Source organism: Glandiceps talaboti, chromosome 21 (genome assembly GCF_964340395.1).
Source record: "Glandiceps talaboti chromosome 21, keGlaTala1.1, whole genome shotgun sequence".
NCBI lineage: Eukaryota > Metazoa > Hemichordata > Enteropneusta > Spengelidae > Glandiceps > Glandiceps talaboti.
In genome coordinates, this window is record NC_135569.1 from 5,574,868 (window position 1) to 5,586,539 (window position 11,672).

The 11,672-nt window shown below is 37.9% G+C and overlaps 1 long non-coding RNA gene across 1 annotated transcript in view; it reads left to right on the top strand.

Annotated features, from left to right (window-relative positions):
- Positions 1-4,622: 4,622 nt before the first annotated feature.
- LOC144451166 (uncharacterized) overlaps positions 4,623-11,672 on the top strand; it is a 22,387-nt gene continuing 15,337 nt past the window's right edge. The window contains exons 1-3 of the long non-coding RNA XR_013482288.1: positions 4,623-4,672; positions 5,179-5,306; positions 5,779-5,891. This is a non-coding gene — a long non-coding RNA (uncharacterized LOC144451166). The remainder of the gene's footprint in view (positions 4,673-5,178; positions 5,307-5,778; positions 5,892-11,672) is intronic.

Below are 11,672 nucleotides of genomic sequence, written 5' to 3' on the forward strand. Positions count from 1 at the left end.
AAAAAACATGCATGTCACACCCATTTGAAAGCAAGCAAGATGGCGTAGATGCTGGCATTTGGTTTTCAAGAAGAAACACTTTTTCTGATATCAGTTTGTGTAACAAATTCAAGTGTATCCAAAATATTTTTAAAACATTCCATAAAAAACAAATGAGAAAATGAGACTGTGCATTTCACAAAGATGTTTCTGTATCATACATTGAAAGAGAAGACATTATTTGCATAATGTCTTTGAAATGGGTGGTGGGCGAAACATAAAAATCACAAGATTATAATTTAGATATATTGATAATGATGAAACTAATAATTTATTTATGTATTTTCACTCATGGGTATAATAAACAGCTTACCTTTCTTGAACACTTTGGATGGATCAAATGACGTGATGTTTACTGTGACAAGTAAAAAGAAAGAATAATGAAATTCATTTTACATTGATAGTCAAGATCCAATATTACACACTTATTGCCTGGCCTTATAAGGGCGCTGGTAGTAGACGTCATATGCAAATTAAGGCCACCATGGGTCACTAGTCCATACCACATGACATGATCTAAGCCAATCACTAAAGGTTGTATGGAAACTATGTTATCATAGTATACATATGGGGGAATGTTATTATAATTTCGAGAATATGCAATCATACAAGAATGGGGGGGGGGGGGGTGTCACAATTATATGTGAGATCTATAAAATACACCTGACTTAAATTTAACTAAACTTAAATCTTTCTTCCTAAGAGAACACGTTTCCTTTGTACAGCTTACAAGAGTTCATGAATAAGTTGGCAATTTAATTTTCATTTTATGTGACAATGCCTCCATATACCATAAACATAGGGTAATACAAAAAAAATAAAGATCTTTTGAGAAGCCATGTATATTCAATAATTCTACATGACACACTTGGATTGGATGACAGGTGGGCATTTCACCTGAGAACGGCCACCTCGTTGTGTGTGTAGAGGGATGGGGCTTTCATCAATTTGCTCACCTTTTAAGAGTATGACATTGGTAATAACCGTTTCTTCATCAATTGTTATTCCACATGCATAAATACCAGAATCTGTAGCTGTTGCTGACGTAATTTCTAAATCACCATAGTCAACCAATCTATATAACCCTGGCATATTGATGAAAAAAAAAGAGAGAGAGAATACCTTTATGAATATCAGCAACGATGATTGCAAATAACTGAAGGTCAAAGATCTAGCTTTTTGATACAATGTCCATTGGAATACATGGAAATGATATGGCTAGTCTTTCCAGAGAAATTGAATAATTTTCCGTGGTATTAGAATTGAATTGAATTCCCAGTATGGAAAAAAAAGCAGGGTAAGAACACCTCATCCGTGCAATGAAACGGGAAACCATGTTTGATTTTGGTCATATATCAAATTTACGAGTTACTTCACTGCTCTTGTCACTTGCATGCAAAGATTTTCATTATGTGAATCAGCGAGCGTGACCATCTATCACTACTTATGTAAACCATTTTGCAAATAGACCTTTGGAAGCATCGTCCCTTATGCGCAGTCGGGTACGCAATGCAGATAGGAGGATAGGCCTTAATCAGAAGGTAGGAACAAAGTACAAATAATAACATTCATTTCATTAAAGAGAACCACAGTTTTACCTTCCACGGTCAGGATTTCATCATTCTTCAACCAATGCACGGCAGCGGCTGCAGGATTGCGTTCTAAAAACCAATCAACCAGACAGTGCATCCGAACACGTGCACGGTGTGCGACGTGAATTTCGTGAAGTAGTGTACCATCTGATAAAAAAAATGTCGAAAGGTTATAGGTCAACTACTGGAAAGGTGACATGAAGTATTCAACACGATGTTTCTTTCCAGTTTTTTCCACACGTTCCAAAAATATATTGAAAACATTCGAATTCGCCGTCGCGCCCTCTTCACATTATTTCACAAGTGTGCTCACACAGGTATATTATTCCTTCAATAGTTTTATTCAATCAGTCGGAAATCACATCAATGGGTCACTCGTCTTTTGCTTGCCTGAACGAAGACAAATAGTGAGGACGATATTTAATTACCATGGCAACTTACCGGTACATAAATAATCGTTGTAACAATTGTCAGCTTCAGTCGGATCACCAGGACAGTTATGTGCACCTCTCTGATAGTTTACCCCACCTTCACATATTCGAGCCCGGTTCTTGACTCCCTGTCCACAGGTAACGGAACAATCACTCCATGCCGACCATTCCAGCCAATTGCCTGCTTGATCTACAAGGGCAAAGCAAACAAAAATAGAGTGAATTGTGTGTTTGCCGTCAACTTTATTTTTCGGCTCAAAGTGCTTCCTATTATTCAGATTACAATTTCCCTGAATATTGAAGTTTTTAACATTTCTCGCAAAATGTGCTATATGAAATCTTGATTATGGTTTTTCCGGTTTTGCATAGAGAAATATAGTGTTTCACTGTCCGCTTTTCAAGGAAATCAACAATCCTAAATTTTCCATCGAGCATGGAAGTAGAAACACGGTCCTTCCTATCTTCATGCATAGAGTTGGATAGTATTTGCAGGCCATATTGGAATTTACATATTTGGTATTGTTTAACTCCGTCTAAATAATTTGCGCGGTGACCCCTGCTCCCTGTGGGTTTTTTGCTTAAAATATGAACAGGTTAAAACAAAGAAGATTTGATTTTCTATCTCCGAGGCAGTAACTACGTGAATGTGTCTTCAGTGACTGTCAATTTGGATGATTGGGTGGTGGTGGTGTGGTGGTGGTTGTGGTTGTGGTTGTGGTTGTGGTGGTGGTGGTGGTGGTGGTGGTGGTGGGGTTGTTATATCACATACAGGTTTCTTACCATGGGGACCTAACTCAACATCCTCCGAACCACTGCAGCCAAACGCTGTACAATCTTCGGTTTGAAACATCTCTTCACTGCATCGTAAATCTTCGGCTTTATTGCAACTTCGTTCACGGAATCGGGTAGAACTCGCACAGAAACACGTGGACCATTGTGACCAAGGTGTCCATACAACTACAAAAAGAATTGTTTTAAAAAAAAATCAACATATATTACGCCTCAACTACATGGCACATCTTAAGAAATTGTTTGGTCTCACTAATAGCATGAATAGACGGTATAAATGGATGACTCATACCTTCGCAAGCTTCATTCTTTGGGAAACAGTCTTTGGAAACATTGGTAATTCCCTGACAGTTCCGAACAGTCACTTTAGTACCATCCAAGTCAGCAAGACAGCTTCGAATTTTTGTACGTTTTCCTTCCACACACTCGGACATGCTCACGGTTGAACATGGTGACCAAAATGACCACTTTGACCAGGTGCCATCTACATGTACATGGGTGAGAAATAAAAAAATAAACTCCCTATGGGTTTTTACAAAGATTTCTATTAAAAACTAGTTTTAATTGTTACTGTTACAGTTATACCGCCGCAATTCTGTGGAACCAACTGCTGAACACTTTCCGAGTATTGAGACTTTCAAATCAAGACTAAAGACACACCTTTTCGAGAGAGCTTATTTGTATCTATTGTGAAGGGCTAAGTGAGCATCACTGATGGATACCAGGTGCTATATAAATCTCTTTATTATTACTCTAATTATTATTATTATTACAAGTGAAGGGGTTCAATATTATATAATAATAAAAATCACACAGTTAAAAGAAATCTGGCTAATGCATGACAATGAATGTTAAAATCCTCGGCTGAAAATGATGAAACCAAAATGTTTCCTAAAGTGATAATGCGCCCCAAGAACATAATGATACCATAAGTTTTCTATTTGATTATTATTGTTTGTACTTAATGTGTGTATTGAAACACGTCGAGTTCTTTGACAAAACAATACAGTAAAATCATAATCTACTTTATTCAGATATGCAGACTGATCGATTTAGTTCTATTCTGTGAGTGGGAAATAGTTTTCTCAATGCAAACGGCACACATCAACCTGTTACATCACTTGTATGGTGGACTGCCTATTTTACTTTTTAAAAACAACAATGACAATTAATAACTTAACATTGTTTACTTTGTCTAAAAATGTTTGACATCCCTTGTTAGATGTACAAAGAAATACTGTGACGGTCAGAGATTTACGTCACTGAGAAAAAAAGTACTCATTACAGATGTGTTCACGTTTTTCTTCACCTTTTCAGGGTTTTTTTAAACATCGAAAATGATTCAATTTATAATTGAAAGAGTGGTTGTAGGATTTAGTATGCCTTCGAGAACAGTTGCTATAGCAATAGGCGTTAGAGAGAGAGAGGGTGCGTCTTTATTTTGAAGAATTGAAGAATGTAGAACGGAACTGGAGAATGTAAGAATGTATGGTATCTGCGCATGCGCTTTAGTGCGAGTAACTCCCTAGCTTCATAGAAAAAAAGTTAGTACGGCCGCCATGTTTGACTCTCCCACGTCCATGTACGTCCGTGCGCGCGTGTGGATAGAAAGTCTCGATTGAAGAGAAAATTTCGCTCAAAGTTGGAGCAGAATCAACCACAAATGTTTCTGGAGTGAATTCAAACTGACGGCCGCAAAATTTGTACTATCAAACGTTGTCTACGCGAAAATTGGAACAGTTTGAGGATGTACGGCTATGCATCTGTGTACAGTATACTGCTATTACTAATAACTTTTGAAACAAACTCCTTGGAATGAAGGTATGAAGCTTGTGCACATTCACAATTTGGCTTACTTGCTCAGGAGTTAGAATGCTTTAATGTCTGAAATGAGGATCTCGCTTGCAAACGTACATCTCTGTCTTGAATTAGGCAAATATATATTCTGAGACAGGCAGACAGACAGCATAGCAATCAACGCGACCACACGTACACGTATTTGAATTCTTCTCGCGAGCTGTCCTTGAACTTTCAAGTTACCAAATGAAGTCCCCCGGCCGACTGACGAGAAATTCGGAATGTAAACAGTCATGTAGTACCATGTATTATTTGAAAGGGCGTCAAACTTTGTAGAATTTTAGGAAGGTATAAGTGTGTATTATAAGGTGTTTGTAATGTCTTTGTAAATTCTAGCAATGTAAGTCATATACACATTTTATGAACAAAACATTTCATGTGTTGACTTTCATTTGTATCAAATTATAATTTTACACTTAATTTGACAAAGTCTAATGCTATTTCTTTGTTTTTCTCTATTTACTCCAAAGACATCCACCAACAGCTTGCTTAAATGAACATGTTGCAAGAATAGTTTAGCCATCTATAGCTTGATTCCGTCGTAGTAAGTTGTCTCTCTTCAGAAGAATTTTAAAGTGGTCATATGGATGGGAATTTGGTAATTTTTTTTGTATTTTTAATTCCTAAGACAACGCTACAATCATGTTTCTCTGTTTGGAAGAAAAAACAATGGTAAACAGCGCCAAGTAAATCACAAAAGGCTAAAAAGTATGTGAAACGTTTGTTATTGTACTTACAATAACATATATTTAACAAATTTTAACTTTTTGCAATTTATTGAGTTACAAACAAAGACATTGCATATGTTGTCTCTCATTGTTTTATTAAGTAAATAAATATAGTGTTTTATGAAATTCCCCAATTAAGAATAAAAATCCAAAATATAAACCAATTTGTCATCCATATGGTCATACTACCAATTACTGTTCATGAACATTTCTCTCAAAGTGTAGTTATTTCAAACAGACAATAGTTGTAGCCAGTCGAATAATGAATATAATTTGTAGTCAGCGCATAATTCCCTGAAAAGGGGAAGTTAATCAGAGATTTTTTCTCAATTACCTGGGCAGGGAAATTCATTGCAAGGTTCTGATAGTGAAGTTCTTCCCGGACAGCTGTCTCCCGGCTCTCCGATGGTTGAAACACACGCCCTCTGTCGACTCCTGGTGCCTGAACCACAAAGGTAAGTACATGCATCCCATTTGCTCCAAGATGTCCAATCTGAAAACAGCAAGTCAAAGGAAATTATTGTTTTCCATTCTTTGTGTCTCTGTACACTTTTTAAAACACCATAACAGCCTACGAGAAACTATGGAGATAACCACCTGTCTGTCTGTCAGTCTGTCTGTCTGTCTGTCTGTCTGTCTGTCTGTCTGTCTGTCTGTCTCATGATCAGTGTGTATACTTGACTGGATGTATGTCCTTGTTTACCTACCCCGATAAAAAAATTTCAGACATTTTTTTATGTAAAGAAAAACGTCGGAATGAGTGTCTTCACCCATCCCTATACTCACTCTCACAAATCTGAAGAAAAACAATGTCCCTTTAGACGATGATCAACGGGTTGTTGTATTTTCATTGCATTTTACGAGACTCAGTGTGAAATGTAAATTATTAATAAATTTCATCATGTTGTATTATTTGGTTAATATTTATTCCCTTTCACAAGTTTCAGGGACAACATTTTTTTCGCTATTTGAAGTAACATAATGTTTACTGTACTTTATGTCTTATATATATGATTTTATGATATATTCCCCATGTAGCGTTTTCACAACACACCATGAGAGGGTATTGTGTTTTTATGTCTTGTAATATGAACTTTAACACCATTATATGAATATGTGATGTCAAAGTCCAAGAATCGAAGATACCTGCTACAAAGTTAGATGTAATGTGATGTTAAGGAAAGATACTTGAGAGAACACCTGACGGTTTCTTGTCATGCGCGAAGTCAGCGTAGACATAAATGTTTGTCAATGAGTAGATATACATAGACGTACTCGTTCTACTTTAGACAAATCATGAAAAATGTGACCATCACTAAAACTGTTTTTTGAATTGCGAGTAAGAACAGTTACTGTAATACTTACCCTCGCAATATGGCAACAGACACTCTTTAGTTTGGTAGAAAATCCCCGTGCAACTTGTGACATTTTTTTGTGTCTTGGGATCTAGACATGCTCTGGTTCCCTGCTTAATCCCTTTAGAACAGGTCACGGAACAATCACCAAAACGCCAATCCGTCCACGCTTGTTAGTAAAGTGAAACAGTGTGTCAACGCCAATAAAAAAGAAGAAAAAAGAACGAACATTTCATTCTAAATGGGTATTTTACAAGTACAGTCGTCAATAACCAGTTGTAAATAGGACGAACAGATATCGCTGAATCATATTTCACAGCCTTTACAGAATGGGCATATATTGTAGTTTTGAGAAGTCGCGATAAAGTGAGTCTGGCCATAAGATTTCATGAATATACTAAAGGTAAACACACAAGCATCCCTTACACCGTGTCTGCAACGTGTTTGGTTAATGTCAACAGTAGCAGAGTTCATACTACAGTAACTAGTTACAATAAACGGATAAGAGACTGACAGTGGTAGATAGTACATGTTTACTTTTGTAAACATTCCAAATGTCCATGCCAATTTTTCACCACTTGTGCACAATGAAACACTTTTACCATATAAGAAACCTCGTGGCCAGTCTCACTGAACGTGATATCTCATCGAAACTGCATGCTCATCGTGGAAGGGCTGTAAATAGTTGGTGTCATTTCAGTTGCACAATATTGTCAGTGATATATTTGATTATTGTTCTTATTGTCAATTTGGGGTTGGTAGTTATAATATACATACCTGGGCAGTCTTGATTTTTACAATTCGTGGTTTGTTTCAACGTGTCAGGGTTCGATGATTTGCATACTGGTTTCGCTTTTGCTTTTGCCGTCGAACAATCCCTACGCCGATTTCTTTTTCCGGTGTTACAAGTAACTGAACACGGGGACCAGTTAAGCCACTCTACACAGGTGAACGACAAATGATAAGGTGTGTTAAATTGTACAGTAGTCAGAAAAACTCCATCTACAAAGGGTTCTCTCTCTCCCTCCCCCTCCCCTCGACTTCCACCTCTCTCTCTCTCCCTCTCTCTTTCTCTCTCTTTCTCTCTCTCCCTCCCTCCCTCTCTCCCTCCCTCTCTCTCTCTCTCTCTCTCTCTCTCTCTCTCTCTCTCTCTCTCTCTCTCTCTCTCTCTCTCTCTCTCTCTCTCTCTCTCTCTCTCTCTCTCTCTCTCTCTCTCAACAAGAATGTCATCACCATCAACAATAGGTATGTCAGTGAATATACTCACCGCCTGGGCACACTTTGTCCGCCGTTGCCAAACACTTTCTAACCTCTACTTTGCCTTTCGCAGGGCAGGCGTGGCGAGATGATGTATCCACGATACAAGCACGTTTTTGGACCGCTTTAGTTACCTGTGCAATGGTTCCACATGTAGCCGAACAAGCTCCCCACGAACCCCAATTTCCTGTAGAAACAAAATAAATTAAAGCCAGCTATTGTGAACTTGTCTCGGTTACACAATGTCACAATTCAAATGCCAACGCATCTATTAGTTACGTTTGCGCTTACCTACCTCAAAACGTACATGAAAATACAACAATTTGAAAACCGAAAGTAGACTGATTTCAAAACGGTCCGTTTTTCTTCGAACACGGAGTCTGTTATATTACAAGTCAAAACTGTACTTATTTAAATTTGATGTCGGTATTGGTAATGACCTCCAATAATAACGTCCCGCTGTGCTATGTGTGCGCATGTGCAACATCGTCGTTTTCCTTGTTTTCAATTTGTCAACCAACTTATCGATTTGTGTAAACAGGTACAACGGTGTGTTTGCCTATCGTGTAAACACATGAAAGCGCATCAAAAATGAAAAACGATTTTTAGTGTTTTTATTTGGAAACGTCGTCGCACGACTTAAAGCACAGACAGACAGACAGACAGACAGACAGACAGACATACAGACAGACAGACAGACAGACAGACAAACAGACACACACACACACACACATAAATAAATATTATTGCACAATCTGGTTGGACTGCGGTGACTTCGGCTTTCCACTGTGAATTCGTGATAAGTACACCTCCCTCGCGACCGATCGAGTCATGTATCGAATTGCATGTATGTATACATACTTGTATAATAATTTATACATGTGCGTGCATTTTTTTCAAGGCATGGTACATTTAACGTTATCTTGGTAGAATTCAGCTGGGAAAGTTTGTTGACTGAGAACGATTGCATGTAATTAAGGTTACGGTGATCGATCAACGACGAAAACTTTTATCATCTCAGATTCACTTTTAAAGTTGTAAGTTTGTACCACGTACTAGTATATAGGTCTAGCACGTTGGTCTAGATCTATTAGGCATGATGGATATTTGGCAGTCACGTTAACTGACTTCATTTTTCAACTTGTGAAAAGCATACCTTCCTACAAACATTTAGGGTTCAGTTTGACTCTACCGAACAAAGGGAATTTTTCCTGGGTATTCCGGTTTCCTCCTGCACTAACACTGAACACTCCTCCTGTCATGTTATTGATCAATGGATTGTATGGTATATAAATAAATGGTTTTGTGAAAATAACGACATAAACTGGGTAGCTTTGAGTATGAGCAAAATACACCGTTAATCTAAATGTTAAGGTATTGACTTACTTCCACCGTTAGTAATTTGAAGAACTGTAACTAGGAGGATAAAAAAAGCTAAGGTGAAGTCCTGCATTACTGGAGGGCATCAGTGCAGTTACATGGCGTCGTGACTGCGTTGTACAATGTAGCCGATACTGAACTCAGACCATTGAGGCGTAGGAGGATGGAGGGCGAGGCGTATGTGTACACAGTTGTGGCGATACCGTTAACGTTGTGACCAAACTTAAAGTAGGCAGCGCGAGTTGTTCTAGAACGCAACAGTTTCACACGCGCAAAATTACACCGCACTCCGGTTGCGCGTACGTCCTTGGAGTTCCATTTCCACAAGGTGGGTTGTGTGCACGCGCAAATTCTAATTTCTGCCGACCTGAGCATTCACAGGCATTCACGATGTTTAACCAATTTCTAAATTCAATTGCTGTTAAAATTTTCAAAGGCCGAGCAAATAAAATAGATACCATTTTGCCACATAAAACGTAAAAAGCAACGGGACAATTTTTCATATATATGTTTACTTCCCGATTCACAAACTTTCAAGTAGGTGCCCTCCCCTCGCAAACGTACTGTACGCGCATTTCCTGGGGAAATATGAGTGAGGAAGGCGACAATGATGAAGTAAACACTGGTGTCTGAAGAGAAAGACAAATTACGAAGAACAGCAGAGAAAGTTTCATTGGCGAGCCTTTCACTGAAGATGTATGCCTGTGCGTGATGATACTACAACCCGCGAAAAACACTGGTGCGTTTGCTTGTTGTGAGTAAGAATGGGACAAGATTTATTCTGAAACATAAAATGCAATTGGTGCAAGTATCTTATCAAAGCATAACACCACAGAAGCCCGTGACTCTGTTTGGTGATAGAACACTACATATATAACATTGACTAGACTATTACTACAGTATAACTTTCACATACATGGCAAACAGCACTGTGTGAACCTACACCAAATTAGGCATCCCTGTTGTTTTTGTATAAGTTGTATTTTTTTTACCCAATTTTATTTGTCTTTGCTTGAAGATTTTCTTGGTTCCCTTCATTGAGGGAAACGCACATGGTGTTTTTTTCGCGGCTTTTAGTTTATCAGAACGTATTCGCACATATACGTACTGTGAGGGCGTGATATACACTTGTCAAATCATGAGCTGTTGACGATACAATGTGTATCAACCTACATTACAAAACAATTCGTAAAAAAACTAATTCTACTCACTTAAATACTGAAACGCTGAATTTTGCGATTTTCAGTCGAGATAACCGATTTACCAGTGTATCGTAATTTGCCATTTTGTGGGTAAAGGCCATAGGGTAGATTGCTTTAAATTACTACTGTCGTCAATTTTTCTTTTCGTTCACTCGGTAGAAAGCTGAATAGCGCCACCTTGTTATGATTTGGTGTAATTATCGTTCAGGTGTTATCCAGATACTGCATGGTATGTGATCAATTTGTGATCAGTTTGTAGTCATGTGATCAATTTAACGTTAATATATTTTTACGTACAAAATTGTCGAGAAAATCCATTCTATGCAATCAACTTCTAATTATGCCAGAAGACAATTGTGCTGTCATAGAAGGCATGCATCTATACTAACACTATACTAGGATAGTTAATGGAGGGTTTTTTTGCAAGTATTTTCACTTGAGTAAACAGTTAACAAAATCAGTTTGCGCCACCTTAACCACAAAAGTGTAAAGAAGGTCACGTTGTCGTATTGATTTATAGGTTGACGTACGTATAATAATTACAATAATATTTATTCTTTATCTTCTACATAGCGATGTCTTGCATTCGGTCTCTTTGATCAACCAGGGTTTGCCGACTCGGACAAAAATATGTGTCGCTTCGTCGCCAATGCTGCGTAGGAGTTTGGCGGGATTCCAACCCCCACTCCAAAAAACAGTCCGATCAAAATTCATCAAAGTTCGTTTCCCTATAGATGAATTTGTAGGAACACAACATTTTAGCAACGACATTGTTAGTCATTCGGAAATACTACATATTAAACAGCACTAAGTTGTGTGAAACTGCGCAAAAACTGAAGATCAAATACAGAAAACGCATGCGTAGTAGTGTTACAAATAAAAACACGAAACCTGAAACAAAACGTCCTCTAGTTGAACTAAATCTTACTAAAAAATGTTACATTTTACAATCTGGCTCAAAACAAGTTTTGCCGACAGTGCTACATTTTATCGTCTGGCTCAACGAAAATCTTACCTGCTACATTTAATCGTCCAGCTCAAC